We start from the raw sequence: 25,578 nt of genomic DNA, 5'->3' as shown, positions 1-25,578 counted from the left end.
GCTTCTGTCCTGTGCCTTTTTGTGATCTAACACCTTATGTCTTGCTCACAAAGGCAAAGGCTTGAGAAATTGCTTCGGTGACGGGAAACCGACATTTTAAGGTACATTGTATGCCCGCAGGCCATGCAGCAAAAAGCCGGTTGGTTTAAATGACTGGAGGCAGAGTAGCTTTAATCAGGCCTCTCTGGATTTTGTCGCAGCAGGCAAAACAAAAAGAGATCCAATTCTGATAACTTTTAACTACATCCTGCACTTGCTGATATGCTATATATGCACTACGCATTGCTTAGCAGACGATAATGTTGTGAATTTTAGTTTTTGACACAAAAGTGCTGGCACTGAGCTTTTTAGAGGTTGTCTGCATTGGGCTTTATCGCGGGCAGCGTGCATTTTTTTAGGGATTTTAATGGGCCCACCCATGTTATGTTTCTTTTCTAGGCTGATGTGAAGATTTCATTAAAAAATTTCTCTCTCTTAATCCTAATATTTATTTCACAACATTGTCTCCTGGCCTACATTCTCACACACACACACACACACACACACCCCTCGGCAGGTATCAGATTAATTGAAAGTGCACAACAAATTATTCTCATTCTGCTTTAAGCCTAGCCAAGGTAAGGATTAATTTATGAAAACATAATGTTGCACACCTCCGCACAAGCAGCACAGTATTAATAGAAGAGGTGAGGGTCGGGAGCACTCTCTGCAGAAGTTTGAGCAGTGATATGTGAAATGTGCAAGTGGAAATAGCTCTCCAGCTGGCGTCTCTGTTGTGACATATGGAGAGAGCTTATGAAAATTCTTTTCAGGCATGTGATCCTACCTGCAGTTTGATTTGTTTGTTGTGAGCCGTAATTGAAAATATTTGTTTCGCCTTTATCCACGTTAAACTGGTACAAGAGCACTAGGGTTTGGAAAAGAAAAAGAGTCGCATCAATTCGCAAACAGCATGGACGGCGCTTCTGTAAACTGCTATCCTGTGAGGTAGCACTTTTCGCCGGGGATAAGAAGAATAGTCAAAACAAATCACTGTTTACCTTCTCAGGTGTCCGTCCCTGTTAAACAAGCAGCACAACATGAAAGCAGCGCGCTTTTAAAACAGTCTGTTTCCCCAAATTTCTTAATCTGCTGCCTGTTGTGTGCAAATATTAAACTGTGTGGGCGTAGAGCGGTAACTAAGGTTGGTTTCGAAGGTACAAAGTGGTGTTTGAACAATTGTGCTTGTTAATGTGGTTGGCTGCCGATGAGAGCGCATTCACTGTACTACCGTTGAAAAATGGCCTTTGGTTAACAATCCTAACAATCCTGTTGGTTTTAAAGGGTCACAGAATTTAAATGCTATACTCCTGGTACTTTTTTATAGGTCCTTTTTCGGAGGACGCACTCCACCCCATCCCCATCCATTTTCCTGTCAGTTCACAAAGGACAAAGTTTCATAGAAAACAGTCTTGGTAGACTTTTCTTTTAGTTGATTGTAACTTTCTGGCAAACCCACGAATGACAAAAGTGCAGGTAAACATCAGCTATCTGAGTGAAAGTTGGAGGCAAAAACTGAAATCAACAGTGAAGTCCAGGTTTTATTATCACATATAAGAGTTTTTTCTGTCAGCGTGATATATTTGGCATTAGTAAATCTCAAACGGAGACAGGATTAGAAGAAAGTGAAAGATCGCACTGACTTTGTGGAGCTGCACCGACACAGCTCTGCTGATCCGTCTGTGCCGCGCACACGTTAGCATAATAAAGTTACAGCAGGTGGATAGATAGTGGAGAGAGCTACAGATTAAATTCAGTGTGTTGCCTCCTTCTTGGGCCGTTTGCCGTCACTTGGCTGAAAAACTTTTCTGGTTGAAACTCGGCCTTTCCGATTCTGCTGTCATCACCTTCCTATGCCTCCTGACAACTGTGATGTCACATCAGCGTTTGTTGTTACCCGCGTCAACTGTGACCACATCACAGCCCCATAACTGTTCATGCTGGCGCTTGACTCCCTGCAGTCTTCTCCTGAATGATGGATGTTAGGTGTGCTCAATCAGTGCTGATGTAAAACGGAAGAAGTTGAAACGTTTTCTCCAGAAAGTCTCATCTTTTCAAGCAGTTGTAGCATCTTCCTGTCTATAATCTGGGAATCTTTGAGCTTCACTGATCTATCAATTAAAAGGTGGTAAATCTGACCTACTCGTACACGCGGGTCTCCACACCAGCCACTACAGCTGCAGCGTGTGCCTCAGGTAATTAAAATTAAAGAGTGCACGGCAATCTAAAACAACATCACAGAGTGGGGCGTGCCACCATTCACAAAGATGACAACAGCAAGCAAAAACAGGTCACTATAATTGGCAGTGCAAATGCAAGCAGAAAAAAAACAAGCCCCCTGAAAGTTTGTAGTTCTCCGGGCAGCTCCCCGGTGAGCTGGTACCCTCAGAGTCATGAGAAGTCTTTAGTGCAAATGCACCTTATCTAATTTCTTTTTAATCTCACATCAAGAAATTGAGCGTCCGTAGCCTCACTTATTGTTTGTTAATGCAGATAGGCTTAAACCTTTAATATAAATGCAGTGTTCTATCAGCACTTGTCAACTCAGAGCGCCGCAGCGCCTCTGCAGTTATAGCCACTGTGCTATAGCTGAAAGGTCACAGGGGCAAATCCCGCCTCTGCCAATGTGTCCATCAGCAGTCTTGAGCCTTGTTAGCGTTTCCTCAAGTGAAAGCATACACCCCCAGACGCATGCACACACCAACACAAACACACAGGCATTCGCTTCCTCTCAGCGAATGATGAATTTACTTCTAGAAATCTCTCTGTTCGCTTTAAAGAGATTCCTCAAACTGGCCTTAAATACTGATTTTATAAAGTAGATCACATATCAGTAAGATGGGGCAGGAAACACTGTTCTGTATGTCCCTTCCTGTGTAGGTAGTAAAATAAAAGTGGCCATTGGCATTCAGTTGCCAGGTTGACGCATCAAACTTTTTCTAAAAAGTAAATTTTATGCACTTTTTTTTAAGGAAAAGTCATTTTGAAAAGGCACACAGAAGCTTGAAATTGTATTATATCTGTAAGCTCAGTAATACAGAATGATTGTGCTTCTTATGTTGAACTTTTAGGAGCTGGAATTTCAATGAGATCCATGCAGTAAGATGTGCAATGCAAATTTTTAATGGGGGGGTGCAAATGGGCACTGGTATTAGTAAGACTGCTTGGGGTTAGGTACCAGGAGAGAAAAGGTCAACACATCCCTAGAAGTTAGGGCTAATTGCTGGTCATAAGGTTATAATGAAAGCACCTTTGTCTGGAGGTTATAATAAGAAAATCTCATACTTTTTTTACACTAACCTATTGTGTTCACATTGTTGAAATTGCCCCATTGAGCAGCCGTTATAAGCAATTCTGGGATTGACTAGAGTGGAGAGAACAGAGTGAAGACTGGTTTTATTTGCTGATATTCACATGGACAGAACGCACATAGAGTTGCTTTCCCTGTGCTCGGGCCACATTTTACAGGTACACCATGTTTCTGAATATGTATGTGATAAACTGTAATCAGCTGCTTGGCAGGCAGTAATGTGAGCTGCAGGACCGTCATGTTTTTGTAGGCGTTGGTTTTCCGAAGAACAGTTTGCAATGGGAATCTTACCAGGGGTGTTGTGGGTCATGGCAGCTCCTCACCACTGGCCATATGGCCACAATCAAACCGAAGCTAATGTGCCAGCTGTCAGCTGCATAATAAGTTTTGGAATGGCTAGAATTCCTGATGGATGTGACATAACGGCTAAGATTTGGCAAATGTTTGACCTACAAATAGCAACTGTTGTTCGCAAATGTAACATGTTGACCATCAAAGTCAGTGATGTCAGTGCGTTATACTCTGAGAACTGCATTTTATTTCACATAAACAATAACGAGGCTGAACAGAAGCTGTTTAACAGAAAGCCTGCAGCTTCGTTAAACCTGTAATATAGGAGAAAGACTGGGTAGTGATACCAGAAAACAAAAATATCTGAAAGCTATATGAAGGGATGTGGTCACTGCTTCCTTGATGGATGATGAGCAGACGATATAATCATGTGAAAAAGTGTAAAACATGGAGATCCCTAAATGTACTTATGCTGTTATCAGCTTTCAGTAAAGCTTGATGGCGTTTTGATTGTGTTATGTATCTAAATCTGGTGTCGTTGAGTCATCAGGCAAATGGAGAGACAGCACTGTGTATCTGAGAGGGAGCTGCAGGCAGGAAGTATGCTGAAATACAGATGACTACCTCCAGCTGATGAATGCCGATAGGCACGTCTTTGACAGGTCGCTAGAGCTAGTTAAAAATTTTGGTTCATTACATTGCCAGCCATTCTGTCCAAAAGCATATGTGTGGTCTTCTGGCATCTCTGTAATTTCACACCATATTGTACTTCAGATCATTTTCTTTGTCAAAATTCTGTGCACTGGGAAACCTTACCTGTCACTGTGTGGTAGTTGTGTACACATGCTTAAGCCCACTCATCGAGAACAGAGGGATTTCTTTACAGATGAGATGTAGCAGAGGAGCCGCTCTGTCATGTTGCAGAGGCTTCTGGGAGCATGCTGTTTTTTTCATCTGCTGAAATGAAAGGGAAGACTTGCTAAGAAAAAAAAACAGACACTTTAATCTGAGCTTTTCAGTCCAAGCATGCAACATTTATTAATACCGCAACACAAATGTTACAGTTGACTTAAAAGGATTTCATGGCGTTGGATTTTTTTGGGGCCTTTTTACTTTGCTAGACGGTGCACCATGGAAGAGTAACATGGAAAATTGGAGCAAGAAGGGATTACTGCATGAAAATATGCAATGGTCTCAACTCATTTCAGGTGCATGGTTGGGTCTTTGACTAGTTGATCCACCGAGCAATTATGCTTATCTGAAATGAATATCTTTGTCTGCAGTGCAGGGAGTGGCTTTCTTGCATCCGGTCATGTCATTTACAGATTTGAAAATGGAGATATTTGAATATTTTACCAGGCTGTAGGGCAGAAAAGACGAATGCTAAAATACAAGCGAGGAACATTTGCCAAAAGTTGGACATTTTTAAGGGACAGCTTGTGATGGAGATGGAAATAATGTTCAACGCTTCGCTTCATAAATCCTTAAAATTCACCAGTCCCTTAACAATGATGACTTGGCAAATTGAGAACCCACTGAAAGTTTGTAACTTTGATAAATATGTAAAGCTGTTTTTGGAATTGTTCCACTTTTTTTCTTCTTTTTTTAAAAAATGAATCTCCATGTGTTTCCTTTTTAGTCTTCTCTCTCTCAGCAAAAACCTTTATATTATTTATGGCAATGAAAAAGAATGTCAGTTTTATACGAGCAGATGAAGACGGAGGTACAGATGAGAATTTTTTTTCCCTCCGTCTCTGGAGTCGCATCCCTCGGGATTTCTCCTTACCTGAACCTACGGCACCAGGAATCTCTAGTTATCGTCACACTTCGTAATGCATGAATCACATGCTGCTCTATTAGAGGCTAGAGGTGGGATATGACTTTGCTGTCTTCTCTAAGAATCATTTAATCTCAGTGTGACATTTATCCCCCTCAGAGACCTTATGTCACCTCAGCAAATTAGACATTTGCATCTGTGCCCCTCCCACCCCCCCATAGCTTTTTTGCAAACGTCGCCCCTGGGAGGTGGGTGGAAAAAATGTTCAGAATGCACTATTGCACTGGCATTACAGCTCAGAGACACACAATGTCGAGGGCACTGTCTCGGCACCATATTTTCTCTTTGTTGTCATTACACATGGAGTAAGCTAAAACAAAAATAGGAAGATGAGAGGACTGCGGGTCTGTTGGATGCAGAGAAGCATATTCATATTCCACAGAGTGATGCAAAGATTAAACTCTGCTCAACTCCAGATCTACATTTTTTTTTTTTTAAATTGAAATCACAACAACAGTCCTCTGAAGGTGCCAGTGCCCGCTCTCCCTCTCTCTCTCACGTAATCTCAGCCAAAAGCAGTGATCATAAGGCCACAGGGGGTCTGCTAAATTACTAAAGGGTCCCTGTTTTCCTCCAGGTACTTTTGGCACAGGTGCCGAGCAGTTAGACCATTCGTCAAATACTCGACTTAACAAGATTAAACCAAATAGGCTCTGCCTTGTGGCTGTGCACTGATTATTGAGTAAATGCGAAATGCTCTGACCATGAAGTAACTAGTTCATGTGAACCCAGCTGTTCTTCCTCGTCTGCATATTCGCCTCTCTCCATCCCACTTACACTAACTTAGCAGCAATCCCCCCCGAACAGCATCTGATGCAGGATACTGAAAGATTGGCATCAGGCCCAGCCCGCCCCTTCTGTACATCACATGACCGGCCTCCTCCTCAGCCGCCATTCTATTCCTCGCTCTCGGTTAATTAAGATTGTAGATGTGATAATGCATTAAATATGCACAGCACCTCTCATCTAAGAATATCTTGTCACAGCGAGGAAGGGGAAAGAAGCATACTTCCTTTCACCATCAGTAGCTGCTCACACAGGCATTGGAAATGCATTTCAAGGTTTCATCACCATGAATTTGTTAAGAGAAATCTTGTTCACATAATGCAGTATGTCTAAAGATATAGGATTTCATGTGGGATTTTTACATGTTGCCCCGGCGTGGTGTATTGCTTCGTAGGGGTTAACGTTTTTCAAAAAATGTGAGCAGTAATCCTGTATGTGATGAAAATGCTTTGGACATTAATATGGATCAAAGCGGATCCACAGTGAAAAGTCGCCCACGCCCATGGAGTGAGTCAGCCTGGAAAGAGTGTTTCACAGCAAGAAGAGAAATGGAGGGTTAAACCTCCGGTTGCAGCTCCTCTCTTTAATGTCAGCGCAGAAGCAGTGTGTAATTACATGGCATAAAAAGACCAAGCAAATCGCAGTTTATTCGTAATGTGCTATGATTCTGTCAGTCTCATTAATTGTTGGGTGCTTTTAAAAAAAAGATTTCATTTTCTCATGACCTGAGCCCGAAAATACAGTCCTGTCAACCATCGCTAAAGCACCTCTGTGACAAAATCCACACAACAAATGCCTTTGCGTTGCCATTTCTCCTTCACTGACTGTCACAAACTCCACTTGAGTATTAGTGACATCGATGTTATAAAATTTACACGTAATTGCAACCTAGCTCTACTTTGCTCTTGATTCAATTTCAAACAGATTGCTCCCAGTGCACATATTGGTTAAACAATTTTCCTTTTAAACTCGATGTCAAGTAGCTCAAGTTTAAAGTTAACTTCTCCATATTTCAGTGAAACTGAAACACAGCGGGACATTTTGTCAATAGTCGATGCAGCTTACCTGAAGATTAAACTGAATGCTGCTATTAGATTAGACATTTACTCTAATAGTCTACAAGCGTTACAAGGAATGAACAATCAGAGGAGTAATTTTCCTATATGAGCAGTCATTTCAGCCGATAAGGACAGAAATGCAGCTTTTTTATTTTTAAATGAGTAATATACATTATCTTTCTCTCTGTGTGCGTTGGACTCAACCTGCAATTTTCCCAGAATTTTATTGTATCATCTGACAGTCATGTAATCCCAGTGTTTTTCCAGTGACTAAGACTCTCTTGCCAAACAGTTGCATGTATTATATCATAGAAGAAGATAAACTCACCAGTAAATTTATTCGGTGAACATTGCTAATATCAGGTTGGACCCTCCTTTTGCCTTCAGAAATGCCTTAGTTCTTCATTGCATAGATTCAACAAGGTGTCCGAAACATTCCTCAGAGATTTTGGTCCATTTTGAGATGATAACTTCACCCATTGCCTGCAAATCCATGATGCAAATCTCCTGCACCGCCATATTCTAGAGATGCTCTGCCGCACTGAGATCTGGCGACTGTGGAGGCCATTTGAGTGCAGTGAACTCAAAAGAGCTTTACTATGAAGCTCATAAGATAACTCTAGGTACACGAATACAAGTATACTAGGAATACTAATAAACTAGGAATGCCAGGAACTCTGAATTTACTTCACAAAGGGGAAACGGGACACTAGGAAGACACAAAGCATGGGAACCATGAGGGAGATCATGATAAAGGACAAAGGAGGCAATATAGAGACAAGATGTCAAGGGAACTGGCAACAGGTGGGAAACATGGCTGAACAGAATCTGTCTAAGGAGACAGAGAAAGTGAAGCTGAACATGATATAATGGGACAAGGACCCAGGAGTAAAAGAGGAAGTAATTAACACAGGGGCCAGAACTTAGACATACTAACTTGACAGAACTAAACGGGGAACCCAGACAACCAGGGACGCAGGACACAGAGACAACCCAGACACGGAGATAAAACTAGGCAGGCAGAGGAACACAAAGGGAACCAAGGACAAGACTGAGTTCCCAAAGTACTACACAAATAAGAAACAACATAAAAACTAAGCCAACCAGGAATCTCATTATATCGAAACCACTGAAGTAGAGAGTCCAAGAACTCTGGAAGCTGGAAAAACAGACGTAGGGCCATGACATACACAGGTAGGCTATAGAGTTAAGCACGGTCAGTTGAACTGTGACTGCTGCGCTCTGTGACACGCCTTCGCACGAAGGCCTACTGTCGCCTACTGTACAGCTGCGCTAAGCTCAAGCACACGATGAAGGAAAACATTCTGTGATTATCCGAGTTCTGTGAACTTTTTGACTGGTTTACTTGGATATATAGGGTCTTCCAGTCTTTGCGTAAGTCATTCCTTTCAACAGCTGTGGGGACCTCGGGAGGAAAGCAGTGTTGTGGAAACGACACACTCTTCACTACTAAGGTATAACAATGTATATAAAGCAATGTGGAGACCAATGCCGAGGATTTTATAGCTGCAGTGTATTACACTTGATGTTTTTAGTTACATTAACCAAAGTTACATTTTAGCTGAGCTAGAATTACTGTTACAACTAGAAATTTTATTAAGATAAAATTAGATTTTAATTAAAAAAAGATGAATTACACTGAGATTATTGAGCTCTCATTTATCTAGTTTTAGATGAAAGACTTGGAAGACTGAAAGACCGCTCTTGTTGCATGATGATTGCTATCAAAGTGGAAAACAGACACTTTGACAACATTACTGCAATAGCTTCTAATGCCTGTGAAAAGATGTTCTATGAAAAGGGAATAGTGAATCAGCATCAGCTGGAATAACTGAGTATCAAGGGCCTCAGTGGAATAATAATGCACTGAAACAATGTGGCTGCCATTTATATTGCAGGGGAAAGTGTAGAGAGAATATGAGTGCGTCTAAAGGAACAGATTTGCCATTATGGCCCCTGACATTTAGTTAGCCACCAATCATTGCACATTTGTGTGTGTGTGTCTCTGTGTGGGTGTCTGTGTTTGTGAATTTTTATCTAAGCTCTTGTAAATTTCTCTCATCACGAGGTGTTTGCATGCATGCAGCGATATATATTTGTACAACTGCATGCACATGTGCGCGTGTGTGTAGTTGGTTGTGCAGCTGCGTGAGCCTAAAGCGAATCCTCATTACGAAAATGGCTGATATTAGGCATTGTTAATTAAAATGAGTGAGGTTAAAGGTCAGCCGCTCAGCTCTCACGTCTGTCTTCTCTAGAGAATAGAGAACAGAGGCAGCTTGAGTGGAGAAAACTTTCATTTGGAGCCTTGAACGGTATTCACAGGTAAAAGTGCTTAACATGAAATTTGCCTCCACATTGTCACCTTTTACGTCTGTAAATACCTCAAAATTACATTCCGCGTGATCTATTATGTAAAAATGTAATTGTCTTGTGCATGCTGGTTTTATTTTATTCACAATAAAAAATGGAGTGATGTTTATTTTTATACTTTTTGTTTTTTGAAATGTATGCGCTGTATAGCTTTATTCTCCAGATTATAGTAATGGGTTTGCTTCCACCGAAAACCACAGAATGTAGATTTACTCCCCGTGAATTTTCTTGGATGGTGTCCCACTTCAATTATCCTCTGTTTTTTTTTCATGTGTTCTCTGCATGCCTGTACTCGTGGATAACATTAGATTAATGGGCAGGAAAAATAAATCTCTGCTGTCACTCATTGTTGCCGATAGCCGTAAATATTCAATAAATTACCTCGAGTCGTGAAAGTGCACTGACGCTCCAGCTTAGATAACACTCGGCTTATACCGTTAATGCCGGGAAGGCCAAAATTGTTTAAAAAAAGAGTAGAGCATGTGAGAAAACATTACACGAGTCAACATGCATAAGATGTATAATTTAATTAAAATATAACAGAAATAAACTTGAAAAGTGATTTAATGAATCATGGGTAGCTGTAGCTTCTTAAATCAAAGCTTTATTTACTTCAGGTAAAGCGGGAACTTGGCCTTTATTTGAACCAAGACCTAATTAGGCTTTAATTCCAGTTTCCTCTCTTTTAACTGTTAATTGTGTCTTATTCAAGTAAAAAGCCTCGCTGTTAACTCTCAGTGCCTTTTTTCTTTAATTAGCTTTTTTTTTTAAACTTCATGTCTGGCTGTTGTCATGGTGAGTTCGACATGTTTTACATTGTCACAGCATTTGTGTTGGAACAATATAGGCATACCACGCTAGAAGAATTAGCAGACTGAATTCCCCATTATGTTTCCACATCGTCATCTCGTTTGATGCGGGTGATGTTGTTCATCTTGTCTTTGTCTCGTTAGGTGCAATAAAATCATGATTTAAGACTTCTGAGAACCTTTGAGTTTGTTGAGTTGTCAAAATTAGTCACTTGTTGTTGTCTTCTCGTGCTGTTTTTAATTTTGTCTGTGACACACACCTCAGATTAGTCTGGTTGTTTTTTTCAGTGCAGGAAGGAGATATTAATGATCAAATAAAAAGCAGTTAGATGTAGGAAAAAGGTCTTGTATGGATGTGAGAATGAGACATGTAGAGTAATCCATTTACTGTTGTGATGTCCTAAATAATTAAACTTGACCCCATCAGCAAGTAGTTCGTATTAAGTGCTGATCAGTGTTTACTCTGTCAGTAGTTTAGAAAACAGACAAACCAAATAACGATAAATCAGGGACACATTTTTCTGCTGTGACCAACTGTGGTGATGACTGTTTTTCAGAAGTTTTTGGTTTGTTTAAAATTCATACGTGGTCGAGGACACATTTCTAAATTGATCATGAAAATGATTGAGTTTCACTTGTTTTTTTTTTTAAATATAAACCCTGACTACTTTTCAAATGAAAATGTCTATTTCATTTTCATGACTGCCAACAGCTGCAAACATTACCCAGTCCTTGCCCAGTTTTTCCTGCCACATGCAGTCTGATTTGAACTTTTGAATTGTGAACATGCGTGCTACACTGGCATCGTTCTGCCTCTAAGCCTGACTGACTGTGTGAACAGTCAGTCAGGCTTAGAGGTGTCAGCCCATGGCTTTTGTGGTGTTAAACATTTGGTTCTCAGAGGTGTAAATCACAACAGAAATAAGAATTCTCTCACTTGTGTGTGGATCCAAGCGTGCTTGTCCTCTAGGCTGTGTTTATCATACAGCATAACCTTCATCAATGGTGGGATGGCTGTGAAACTGATTTGCTGGGGGGGGGGGGGGGGAACACTGGCAGACATCTCAGAGATATACTGGCCCTAATTGGGCAGATAAATATCACAGGCTGCGCTCTCTGGCCTTACAGCACTGTTGCATACATCACCCTGAATGTAAACTGACCACCAGCAGTGGGGTGCCGCCCGCCTGTCTCGTCCGCGAGATTTATCTTCTGCCCAAAGTGCAATTAAAGAGCAGGGAGAGATTTCCTCTCTGTTGGCTTCCTTGACTACTAGCTGTCGTAGAAGTCTGGTCACAGAGACCCTCCATCTTTGTTAGGTTCAACGAGCCCTCCAACTAAACGACTACATCAGTCCTTTTTTTCCTTACCGTCTCAAAGAATCACATATTCGACATGCAGGATTGTTCCACTTTTAAGACACCACCCCACGTTTTCCACCAGGAGACTGAAGTCGAAATTCTGTTTAGGACTCCAGGAGAGTGTTGCTTAATACTTTCATTTCACTCTGCTTAGTCAGGTGTAGGACCAAAGTTATTTGGTCAGGAAAACATATAGTTTAGGTTAAAATCCACTCAAGGATAAGAATGTTTTACAAAGTCCATTTTCTATGCACACATTTTAGACAGACAGACAGACAGACAGACAGTGTACAGAAAAAAATAGAATTTTTTTTTAAAAGAGTTGTGTATTGTAATGTAGCCTGCCATACAATAAATAGCCATGGAGCTTGGTAGTTTATCCCCAAAATAAATATTAAACTTAACTAAAATAATCTTAAGATGATAAAAATAATCATCAGTTCACTACTGTAGTGCAATGAAAATCTACGCACTAGATTTATACATGCTTGAATTACAATAGCTATGTACTAGTAATCTAACCATGACATTCAACCTACATGTTCTGGATACTGCAGCATTCATCTGTAGTGGCCTGACACACGATGTATTATCATAGACACAAAAACAGGCAAATCAGAGGCGGGATGCTTATTTAAAATGATCAGAGTCCTGGTGTTCTGTATTAACATCTTTATCTTTCGAGACTAACAGCGTAAACAAATAGCAGGAACTGACATCTGTATTCGGCAAAGTAGCTGATAGTTTTTAATAATGAGCAATTTATTGAATATTCATGACTTTGGCCTTTCCAAAGCTCTCACTGGACAGGAATTGCCCTGTATTACCTACGTGTTTTTTAATCCAAATCTCCCTTTACCAACCCATGGGGACGACTGTGAAGAAAAGCAGTTGATACAGGGGCACCATCAGAAAATGAATGGAGCACACACAGATAATACACGTGCTGTATGCAGACACTTTCAGTGTTTGTGGTTGTGCACAGATGTGCATACTACATGGATGCACCCCCCCACACACACACAAACTCTGAGAGTAATCACTAATCCTCTTATGCACTTGAACCTTGAATTGTTTTGGCAGCCGATGCTATTCATCACGGACCTATATGACTCACCAATGAGAGAAATAAATCATGACTGAGGGAGACAGAAGGAGAGGAAGTGAGTTTGACAAACAATGCATGAGTGCGTTTCGACGCCATTCCAACTTTCCCGGACAGTTCATTGCACTTCATGAAAATGTAGATTTCTTTTCCTCCACATGGCCCAGTCACAGGGATACGTAGCAATATTTCACAGTAATTTCACTACAAATGGACAAACAAAGACAGGGCAGTGCGCATTGCTTTGATGGTTAAGGGTCTTCCAGAAGCCCAGTGGAGATTATGTTAATGTGTTCAAAGACGCTCATCAGAACTCTCAAGGGCACTCTGACAAGTATGATGAAAAGCACAGAAAGGCATCTTAAATTTAGATTCACTGAGAAACTGGGTAGTTGATAAACAGCATGTCTAAAATCGCACAAGACAGCGTTCGGTATCAGCGATCATTTTATGTATCTACTCCCTGAGATGTACGGGCTATAGACGAAAACCACGGCTGCTTGGCGCTATTTTAACAGGGTTGGTATTTTGCATCTTAAAGCTACAGTGTGTACAATCTCACCACTAGATGTCAGTATATTGCAGATTGCAGTCAACTGAATTCTGTTTTCTTCACAATCCTAGCTATGGTGGATGTTGTAGGACAAGCAGTTCTGGCCACCATTCATCTTTAGTGAGTTTAAACTATCAGTCTGTATTTTATCTCACCTGGCGCCCATGTGTTTACTACAGAGGAGGCCGTGGAAGTTTGTAAAAGGAGTCTTGATACGAGTCAGCAAAGCTCACTTCTGTCTGATGACAGAGAAATGGAGGTGAGCCGATGTTTTTACCCCCGTTAGCTGACATTAGGACCTGCCGTTCTTGCAATGTCATTCTGTCATTTTTGCAATGTGAAATTTAATAAAACTGTTTATCAGAGGCAATTAGGACACATTAGGACTTTTAGGACACTCAGCCTAACGTTAGCTGGCATAATGTTAGTTTATAACCAGCTGTTGTTGTTTTTTAGCTAGCTCACTGTCAGCTGCACTGGGACAGGAGGGTCGCACGTCTGATGTGCTGACAGTAACTAAGTGTAACAATGTCAGGAATAAATAAGCATGTTTATGAATGTTTTTGTGTGTTAGAGCCCTGAATTCAGTTCAGGTGATAAGGCTTGAGGTGAGGAGGACAAGGATGAGGTGGAAAAGAGGAAGGAGGAGGAATGTGAATGAAGTTTATGGGAATGCATCAATTTAATAGAAAACGTAATTACATAATAATTTTTATGAGTACAGCATTTTTGTTTTCTATTAAATAACTACTTTTAACTAATAATCCACAATTTTTTTTTCATAAATAATGAAACACAAAGACCTACTGATGAGCAACGGGCCAATAAAGAGCAGATCCAAACACCCACTGAGCTCAGCTCTTTTGTTATGACTGTGTGTGTGTGCTAGCTGCAAACTGCTTTCTCCCCATTAATCAAGACCCAGGCTCTAAAGGTTGAACTTTGACCTTTAGGATCAGTGACAGATGGAGACCAAGATTTGTGTCCCATCACATTATTAGTTCATACACACAAGCTAAGAGTTGAGATACACCCATAGCATCCTGGCTCACATTTTGCAGCCTGAAAGCTGCATGCCCTCTGACAGTCTCTCTGTTTATTTGTGACAGTAAACTATTTAAGGGGCCTGTGAGTAGCCACACCAATCAGAGACACTTTGCTGCCATGCAGCTAATTGAAAAACCAGCAATCATCCTTGAGATTTAAGTGTCCCACACGTAGAGGAATTTTGTTTATAAGCAAGATGCTGTGGCTTTAAAGACGCTGATTAGCATGAATAAATTAGATAGCTTATCTTTGAATTACATGGCCAGTGCAGCTCTCCCATTGAAGATTAATTGCCTCTCACAAGGTATTTCGAAAAGTTCATTTTCATCAATTGATTTCCCTTAATTCACGAATTCCCCAGAAGTGCATGAAATTGGTAACAAGCTCTCCATAATCACGCTTTGTGCATCATTAACCTCACTGGCAATTACTCATCATATGTATTGGTTGTGACATTTGCGGAAGCATGTTATTTTTGCACCATTAGGTCATGACAGGAATATTATCATAAAGTTATGGTTAATTACAAGTTGAATAGAAACGGTGTCTATAGTTTCCTCACATTGCTGCACAGGGCAAAGCGTGTTCTCAGCATGTTTGATTTTACTTTCACAATTGTATTCTTTTTGTCTTTTATCGCCTTGATCATCTCACTAGCTCCCAAATTAATGACTCGCATGTTATTAGAAAAAATACACACAGTTTGCATGAAATACTGATAAAGTCTCAACTTTAACCTCCTGATAACAGAGGTTGTTCTGTCTAATAACACACCTTCGACGTGGTGAAAATTGTTTCGCTCTATGACGTCCATACATTGCAATGGAGGCTTGAGGTAGAATTGTCCAATGTTTGTCCGATTCTTTCTTTTTCTCCAAGGCTATCATCGCCTCACCAGTGTGTTATTGTTGCCACGGTATTGGGGTCATTTCTGTTTCAGTCACACACGAATGCTGCCTCGAAGCGAAAAAGTGGGCCACTGACATAAACTGAGAGGAAAAAAATAATAACTTCAGGCTTGCAACTAAAGTAATTGGCATAGATTTCACTGTGAGAATGTATGCCAGGTGCATTAACAGTGATCCAGTTATGTGTAGGTGCTTACTGAGAGTCAGCAACAAAACACAACCAGGTCACATCGACGTGAAAGACACTATCTGCTACAGGAATGCCATGTAGTAGAAAGTGCACCTATGTTACAAAATACTCGACTTGTGTTTGTTTCACACATGCCAGCTTCTATCTGTATAGTGTCGCTACTGACATACAGTAAGTCATCATACTGTACCGCCATTACACACTGTCACCAGGCCCTCAAGCGAATTCGTGCAGTACATTAATCGGGTAAATCACTGGATTCATCATACTTAATGATACCATTATGGAATAATGTTCATCATCTAATGTGCACTTGCCAGGGATCTATTTGTGTCTTCAGCTATTTGCTGTGTGCTGCAGCTCCTAACGTCCTAATCCTTTATTAACCTGCCCAACATCGTAGCCACGAGGAGATCTTAGAATATGAAGAGATGCCAAAAACAGACAAGCAATAAGGGATGATGAGGTTTTATGTCTTGGTACTGCCATTCCACCAGTTAGTCCACCTCCTCAATTGCTGCTGGGCTCAAATAAATGGAAAGAAAAAGAAAACATCTCTTTTTTCAGGACGTTTTTATTGCTTTTTATTATTGCCGTATGGCTGAGCGTGTGTTTTTTCTTTATTTTTTTCTGTTGAAAATTATTGAGATTGATATGTTTAATAACACTATGGGAGTTCAGCAGTTGATATTGAAGCTAAAACTAAAGCTACTTTCAAAGTTTATAGGATTGGAGTCACGTATGGTATAACATTTGTTTAAAAGCACACAGTGCAAGCACGCGCCTGTGGCACACACAGAGGTACAAACACACTAAAAAAGAATGGCATTAAACTGTCATTATCCTAGGAATCCATTTAAAACAGACTGAGGCAGGTTTTTTGTGTCGTAGTTGTAATTCAAGTGGTCTGCATTTTCACTTGGCTGTTTTTACAGACTTTATGAAATCCATCTACCCCATTGCATTATGGGGTAGATGGGACAAGGGTGTGTGTTCCTGTGAGGGATGGGCAAAACACAGGGAACTATTTCAGGTTCACAGGGAACTATTTGATTACCTTTGACCCCAAACTGCTCAAGTTTATGTTTATGCCTGACCTTGTGTTCATGTATTATTTGACGACTTTTTTTTAACAGCAGTAGTTGTCTTTGACTCTACATATTTGTCCTGCGTAACAGCATCTAATCTTGCTGAGTCGGACACATTTTATTGGACACCTAATGTAGTTAGTAGTCCTGTATTAAACTTAATGACGACTTCTCGATATTCGATAGTCATTGCTAGTTCTTGTTGGCTGATCTGCAAGTGCATTCCCTTCAGATGAGATGGTGTTGGATTTCATTAGCCAGAGTGTCCGTGTAGGTTCTCGGGCATTCATGTCATGGTAGTCTGAAGAGCTTGAGTTGAAAGCAACTGGACTTCTTTTTTAGGTTCATGAAGACATTTCAACTCTCATCTGAGAGGCTTCTTCAGCACTGAAGGCTAACTGAACACTGGCCAGACTCTTTAAAAAAAGAAATAGCAGCAGTAGAGTAAGTGAAGAGCCTCCAACACTGCCACTGCTCAAAAACACAAATCCAGTAGAATAAATAAATAAAAACATCCCATACATACATTTATTTAATAATCTGCAAGAGACAGTGCCTCTATCGACCAGCACTGTGCATGACCGTCTTCACAGTTAAATTTCGTGTTAAAGTAGTGCTGAAAAGTAGTACAGCTTCTTGTGCAGAATAGCTTCTTTTTATTTTACTAATTTCGATAATTCATCGGTTTGGTTTTATGGTGAGGACCCATTCAGACTGTTCACACTTAATTTGGGGATATAAAATCAAAATTCAGAGATTTTCGAAACTACGTGTGACAGCAAAACTTAAAAAAAAAGGGACCCAGATGACCCATTTCCCGTGCTGCCCTTTCAATCTGAGAAGTCCTCATTCACCTGCCAGCTGAAGAACCAATGACAGACGTGTAGGAAAACAATCCACCACAGCTGAGTAGAGCATCCCCATTGGCACTGAAGCTTGCACCAACCCTTTAGATGGTGGAAAGCCTTATTTAATGATGGAAAATCCTGCAGTAAAATTTGTTTATTCCTGCACTGGCAGTCACTGTAGTTGTCACACTTGGCCTCAGCCAAGGCAGATTTAGGTAATATTTAGCTTCATAAAAAGCTGGATTATACAACAAACTGTCCTGGGCTGCCTCGCTGGCAGACGACTCTGGTCGAGCCTATTGATCAAGCTTGCGTTGCAAACATGTCGGTCGGTATATGCTGCTGCTCATTAGAACGTAGAACAGAGAAGGGAGACTGGCAAGAGGACAACTTTACTTTGAAATTATACCATTTTCCTTTTTTTATGCATACTGCACCTTCAGTATCTATCAAGTCTGATTTATTAGGCATGCTTTTTAAGATTTGTGTATAATACATTAAAAATCAACTAATTGATTCTGAGGGCCTTTAAATGATGATGTTACACATGAGGCACTGATGAAACATGATAGGTTGTGTGGTCAAGCCTTTTCCTTACACTAAAGTTATTTTTTCTTCTCTCAAAAGCAGTAAAGAAAAATGTCATATCAAATAGTGACGTTTCTCTTTCTGTTTGGATGAACTTTCCCCAAAGTTAAGTGCTACAAATTATCTGTGAATGCTTTATGACACTGCAAATGGAGGTAATCCCTTTGCGTAATATAATCTGTCACTGTTTATGTTTAGTCTCCGTGTCTGACACCTAATTAACAGAGTGGAAGTTTTTTTTTTTTTTTTTGCTGCATGCTTTGGGGAAATGTAATTGAAAACCTTTAGGAATAGCTGTCTCATTATAGAGGTGTATATTACATCCAAGAAACTCCAGTATACTTTTATGGGGTTTATTTTTTGTTATTAAGTTTGGGGAAATTTGGGAACAGGTAATTTTAGAGTTTTAAAAACATATTTTAAAATTTCCCTGTCATTGTATCAAGTAAATCTTCCCCTAATTCACTTCCAAATTTCTTCAGGCCAATGATTAAAAAAAGTGTCCTCCAATGAAAGAGCCTCTCTGTTTCAGTAAGATTATTACATTGCGTTGTCTTGAGCAGTCACAACATCTTAATCTATTTCAACACTGACAGTGGAAAATAAAGGATGGCACTCTTTTCCTTCTTGCCTGTCCTTCCCTCTCTTTCTCTCAGCTTCCTGTGACTCATCACCCGTGCTGCCGTCCATTACAGCTAGTGGCCAGGGTTCCCCTCTGTGCTCTAATTGGAAAGCTTGATGGCAGTAGGTTTAGCCAGTAATTGGGTCCTGCAATTTAGTAGCAGAAGTCATCGTGGAAAGGCCTGTCAGAATTCAGTAGTGTGCATCCCGCTTCTCAGCCCTAGAAGAAAACCCCCACGTTATAATAGTGCAGCTGTAAGCATTTCCGTAATTCAAGGTGGCGTCATTACGGTTTTATTTATTCACCTGAGGCATCTGCTAGGAGGGAGATGATGCCACCCAGATCAGCTGTGGCAGCTTGTGCTCAGCACCTCCCGCAGGGCTAGAGAAGGGAAATTAGAGAGGAATGGGCAAACATGACAATCATAGCATCGTTAATGAATTAGCGCCTAAAGAAAACAACAAGCTGGTGATGTTGGTATCGAGGGAAGGGTTTATATTGTTCTGCTGTTGAAGGGGTCGCACAGTCATGACTGTTTCTGATGTTAGAGTTGGAGGTGGTGGAAAAGGGATGATACGGAGCACACAGAGAGAGGCACCCAGGGAACAGTAACAGTACTGAACTTCACAGGCTTTCAATGTGTTAACCAAGAATTTAACAACTAAGAATTCCAGCGAAGTCTTATCTCAGCAGGGAGGAACTTTTATATGAATGTCCACATTAGTTTTTTTTTTTTTTTTTTTTGTTATTGCCACTGTACAAGTTTATTTACATTGCCTCTCTGTACATTTCAAACATATCAGGCAGGGATTTATATTTAAGGCATAGTTTCATCCAACAATATTCATTTTGTCACAAAAATATGGAATGGAAATAACTGTTCGCATTGTTTAACAAAGCTTTTATATCCTAGGAACAATCACCCTTCTCCTTTGTTTCCTTTCTTCTTTTTTTTTCTTTTCCCTTTTTCTTCCTTTCCTTTCCCAAATCAGGCAACAAAGTATATATCTCATTTACAGTGACAAATTTTTTTTTCTTCTTTTCTCTCCTTCCCCCTCCTTCCCCTTCCCCTCCTTCCTCTCCCCCTCCTTTTTACATAAAATATAATTACCATTATATAAACAATCATATATCTATGTCTGTACATATACATTTAGATGCCTAAATAAGTATATACAAAGGAGGGGAGAGAAGGGAAAAAAAAAAAAAAAAAAAAACAGAAAAAGAAAAAGAACAATACACCTGCCCAAACCAATATATATAATCTTGGAGCCGATATGGGAGGAGGCCATCCCTCTCAGTTTTACTTATTAAAGTAATCTATAAAGGGTTGCCAAATTAGGTAAAACTGTTTAATATTTTCTCTCAATGAAAATTTAATTTTCTCCAACTGTAAATGATTCATTGTGTCTCTTAACAAAGCAGAGTAGGTTGGGGGGGCTTTATTTTTCCAGTTTAGAAGTATAAGGCATCTTGCAAGCAATGTTATAAAACTCAAAACACAAATTTGTTTATTATTTAAGTATTTAACTGTAGCTACACCAAAAAGTGCCATTACTGGGTCTGGAGGGAGCTGTTTTTTAAAAATATCAGACAAAGTTTTAAATATTTTAGACCAGTAAATGGCAATATTAGGACATGTCCAAAACATATGTGACAATGAGGCAGAATTCTGGCCACATCGATCACATCTTGAATCCGCTCCTGGAAACATCCTTGAAACCTTCAATTTAGACAGATGGAGCCTATGTAGGACCTTAAATTGTAGTAATCCGTAACTGCAGCAAACGGAAGTGGAGTGAACCAGTTCTTGTGCCTTAGTCCATTGTTCTTCAGTGATGTTAATACCTAGTTCTTCACTCCAAGCGTTTCTCAAATGGTCCAATGTAGTTGTACTATCTATTTGCAAAAGTTGGTTATAGATCTTAGAAATAGCTCCTTTCTTTAACGGGTTCATTAGGAACAAATCATCTGAAACTAGCTTTTGTGGTTCATTGGGAAAAGATGGAAACATTTCTTTAATAAAATGACGTATTTGTAAATACTTGAAAAAATCTGTTTTCTATGGAAAAAATTTTCTGAAGTTGTTGAAACGAAGGAAAAAGGTTATCAATAAACAAATCCTTGATTGTGTGTATCCCTTTGGAAGTCCATAGCTGGAATGTTGATCCTGAGAGCAATGTATATGCTTGATTATGAATTAATGGTGTAAAGATTGAACATTGACGCCAATGGAAATACCTTCTAATTTGAGACCAAATTTTTAGTGAGTTAGATACTACCGAATTTTTATATTTATGTTTACTCATATCTGAGTTTGAGTGAACCAACGATTTAAGAGTATTAGGGAAAAAAGTCATACTTTCCATCTGTTCCCAATCAAGTTTATTTTCCCCGCCCCAGAATGACATACAACGTATATTACAGGCCCAATAATAAAACTGAAAGCAAGGCAACCCCATCCCTCCTGTAATCTTAGATCTTTGGAGAAAAATCTTTTTTATTCTGGGTGTCTTCTTGTTCCAGATAAACTGAGAAATTAACTGATATATTTTTTTAAAAAAAGTTTTTGTGATCAATATTGGAATACATTGAAACAAAAATAAGAATTTGGGTAAAGTGCTCATCCTAATGATATTTATTCGGCCAGCAAGTGAGATGGGCAGTTTAGACAGTCTTTCCAGATTCTGTTCAGTTTGATGGTATAAATTAATAAAATTATGTTTGAAAAGGCCAGAGAATTCATGGGTTACAATTATTCCAAGATATTTGAAGGTATTTGAGATGGTAAAAGGAAACGAGGTCAATGTGGCGCTGTCTAATTTTTCTAAAGAACTAATAGGAAACAATATGCTTTTTGTTAAGTTGATTTTGTATCCAGAAATTTTCCCAAATTCAGTTAAAACTGTCATAATTTTTGGCAATGATTTAGTAGGGTCAGCGATATATAACAACAAATCATCTGCATAGAGAGACACCTTTTGTTCTACACCAAATCTCCTTATTCCTTTATAATCCTTTATAGAGCGTAATTGAATAGCGAGAGGTTCTATAACAAGTGCAAATAGCAATGGGGACAAAGGGCACCCTTGTCTTGTAGAGCGGTGAAGGAGGAAAGGGCTAGAAATTATATTATTTGTGTTAACCGAGGCTTGAGGTTTTGTGTAAAGCAGTTTAACAAAGGAGATATAATTAGGGCCTATGCCATACTTTGATAGGGTCGAGAAGAGGAAATCCCACTCAACCCTGTCAAAGGCCTTCTCTGCATCTAGTGAGAGTAGTATTTCATATTCAGATTCAGATTGTTCATAAGTATTCTGTGTATATATAATATTGAATAGCCTTCTAATATTAAAAAATAACTGTCTATTTTTTACAAAAATGTCCACATTAGTTTTGACTAGTTTTCCTCTAACCAGCTTTGAGCAAGTGGTTGTATTTTTTATTTATGTTGAACATAGCACATGAAACAAATAAAATCATCGAACTTAACGTTGCATTCACAGGGGGAGGATGATGTGTGCATTATATATACAAAAAAAAAAACAACTGGATTTATAATAATTATATATTTTCTAAATATATAGCTTTTATAATTGCTGTATAAGCAGTGACGTTGTTGCAAAGTTTTGTTAAGCGTGCCCGACCTTTTAAGGATGAGTTACAGTACATATATACATACACTGTGATCAGTATAGTAAGATTTATTTTTACTTCCATTTCACTGAGTTAAGTTGCCCACAGTTAGAAGCGGCTAGCGCGTTGTTCTGAAATAGAGGGAAGGGATTTTGAGAAAATCTTCAAACTCATCAGCAGTGTTTTAACCCGTCTTTTAAACCATGATGTACTATGGCTGGTCAAGCAGTTTGTTTTATTACAAAGATCCTAGTATCTTCTGGCATATACTGACCTTAAGAGAAACACAAAGTGAGCCTCAGTACACATGTTACCTTGGAGTAACTGCGTTATAGTGTTGTGAAAACGAGATGAAATTAATCACCTCCAGCACACTGGCCGCCATTACTAAGTGTTGATTGGGTCAAGGTATTGACGATTCTGGCTTCTGAAGTGTTGGACTAACATTGTAAGAGCACCTTTATACTGCCACTTACATTCGGATATAATGCCTGAAGAATCCGTGGTGTCATTTTACCTCAGAGAGGAAGATCGTCATCACTGCTGTTGCCCGAGGAGGCTTTTAGTTCTTTTTGTGTAAAAAATAAAGATAGAAATGTAGAAAATTCTCACTGTGGCTGAACGCTATATTTCTGAATGCACATTTTTGCATCATGTTTCTCCATTACTATGTTATGAGACATCTATTGTGCTGTAAAATAAGATAATGGTAGACCACAACACATCCCAATCATTAACCTCATTGGATGGTTACGTTTGTGCTGATTTGGAGCAGCCAAGTAGTCGTGGGACTGGGGCCCATAATATATGTCCAGTTTAATTCCTGCTGACTGGAGCTTTACTACATGTCATTTGCTGCTTTTTAATGGCCAGCAACTCTTTTGGTTGCACAAACACTTCAGTTGAGCAGGGAAAATTGTCCCTTTTGTGACATTCTCAGAGTCGGCGAGGAGGATTTTCAAGAATATGCACATTATTTAATGACTTGTCAATTACACCTCGTTAGCCTGTTCATCGGGTCCAGGTTTCAAAAACTCTCAGCTTTAGGCTTCGTAAAGGGACTTCACTTATTGGTGGGTGTCCTCATGGTCACTATGTCCATTATTTTGTTTTTCTCACTTTTCTAATAAAAGCAAAAATGTCATAAATACCCACTACAGCATTCACCCACATGAGTCCAGATGGGCCACAAAGAAAGTTGAGCTATAGTCCCACCAGATAAGATGATCTCAGTGCCAGCCCACATCAGGCATTCTATTTAAAATGCTTTAGCTTGACTATATTTGCTGTGCTTCTGCTGCTTTGGAGGTCAGCTACTTTCATCTATTACCATTGGAGGCTACTCTGACTGGCTCTGTCCTGATCTTTAGCTTTTTATGCATGCACATGGAAGGTTATGGAACTTTGCCCGTTTCCTTTTATGCTTTCCACATATACACAGTGCAGTCGAATCGATATAGGACTTTGAAGAACAATATCTAGACTCATATCAAAAAAATCCAATATATCATTCAATATATTTTTCTGTTAGAAACTTCCGTCATGTTTGTGTTGTGTAGCTATTTATGCACCCTTGCAAAAAATATGAAATGCATTTTAAATCTTTAAAATTAAAACCTTTGATAATCTTTTATTGTCACACCAAGTCTTGGATTACTGGTTTACACTCGGGTTATAACTGTGGCAGGTGTTTCCAACAAGTAAGATGCAGAGTGAACGAATTACTTGTCTATCACTCATAACTACAGCATGTTATGTGTGTCGATGGAGCATTTGAAGGGTGTTTCTCTCATATCCTCTTTACTTTTTAAATGTTGGTTGATCAGCCATTGCAGATACCTTATATCAGCTGGTATGTCATTGGGCTCTAATGCACACTGAAGGACAGGATGGTCCAGAGAAAATAAATGTAAATGGCATCAATGAAAATAACTTTCTTTTGACTGTAACAATAAGAAAATAAAGTCATTAGCTATATATTCATATAAGTTACCACTGACACATACAAATATTTTTCTGAATTAACACGAGTCACATGTCAGTATGAGACTTGTGCTCTTGTTTGTAGGAAAGGGTACTTGCAGGCAAATACACAACCCGTTCAGTCCTGTGTCCATCATACGGACCCCTCAGCAAAACAAATTGCAAAGTCTTTGCACTGTAACCTAGCAACAAGACTCCCACTTAATAAAAAACATGTAAGATATTATTTAGGATTTTATTTTTTAGGTTTTTTTGCACAGGAGAAACAACAGATGGCAAAATCATATTTTGTCACGCTATCACTCGTTCTCTATTCCCTACACAATAAACACTTCATACTTAATAGCAGCATTGCATTATTAAACTAAAATAAATTTGCAGTTATGTAAACTTTCCCCCATATCTGCCTATTTAAAAAGCCGCTGAGGGGCCGCTGTAGTGAGACAAAACATGACACATGCTTTCAGTGATTTGCCCATTTGTCCGTGATAAGAGTTTAACTTACGTATTTAACACCAAAAGGTGAAGAGTTGACCTTATTACACATTTTGAGTGGCACCCCCTCTCATTTGTATAGTTAAGCAGAAATGGAATTTTTGCAAATAAACCAGGAAAATACAAAGGAACTTGTTCCCAAAATAAATAGATAAAAGATGAAATGCTTTTAAAATTCAAAACTAATGGCAAAGTGATTACATAGAATAATTAATGCAAATGTAAATACAGGTTTTACATGTCAGGACATAATAAAAGCAGGTTTTAAAATGAAGTAGATACAAATTCAGATAAACACCAACCTGTGATATTACACCTTATTTAACAAGAATGAAGCCAACGTAGAGAAACAGTGTGTGACAAACTAAGTGCACCCTGTGATTCAGAAGCTTGTTGAACCAGTTTTCTACAAAAGCAATCATTTTCTGTACAAAGGCATTGTGGAGGAATTTTGGCCCACTCCTCTTTACAGTGTCAATTCAGTTCACTAAGGATTTCAAGGTCCGGACTGACTGGATAACACACTGACTTTTCTTTTTCACATTCAGTTGTAGAATTGCTGGTGCTACGTGACCCAGTTCAAGCCAAGCTTTATCTGTCTGACAGATGGCCTCACATTTGACTCCAGAA

General features: G+C 39.4%; 1 protein-coding gene across 2 annotated transcripts in view; it reads left to right on the top strand.

Moving 5' to 3' along the window:
* The window catches only part of negr1 (neuronal growth regulator 1), a 170,113-nt gene that overhangs the window by 51,348 nt on the left and 93,187 nt on the right, over positions 1-25,578 (top strand). The window lies entirely within an intron of this gene.

Source organism: Pelmatolapia mariae, linkage group LG15 (genome assembly GCF_036321145.2).
Source record: "Pelmatolapia mariae isolate MD_Pm_ZW linkage group LG15, Pm_UMD_F_2, whole genome shotgun sequence".
NCBI lineage: Eukaryota > Metazoa > Chordata > Actinopteri > Cichliformes > Cichlidae > Pelmatolapia > Pelmatolapia mariae.
Note: the sequence above shows the minus strand (reverse complement) of the source record. Positions and strands in the feature narration are given on the sequence as shown.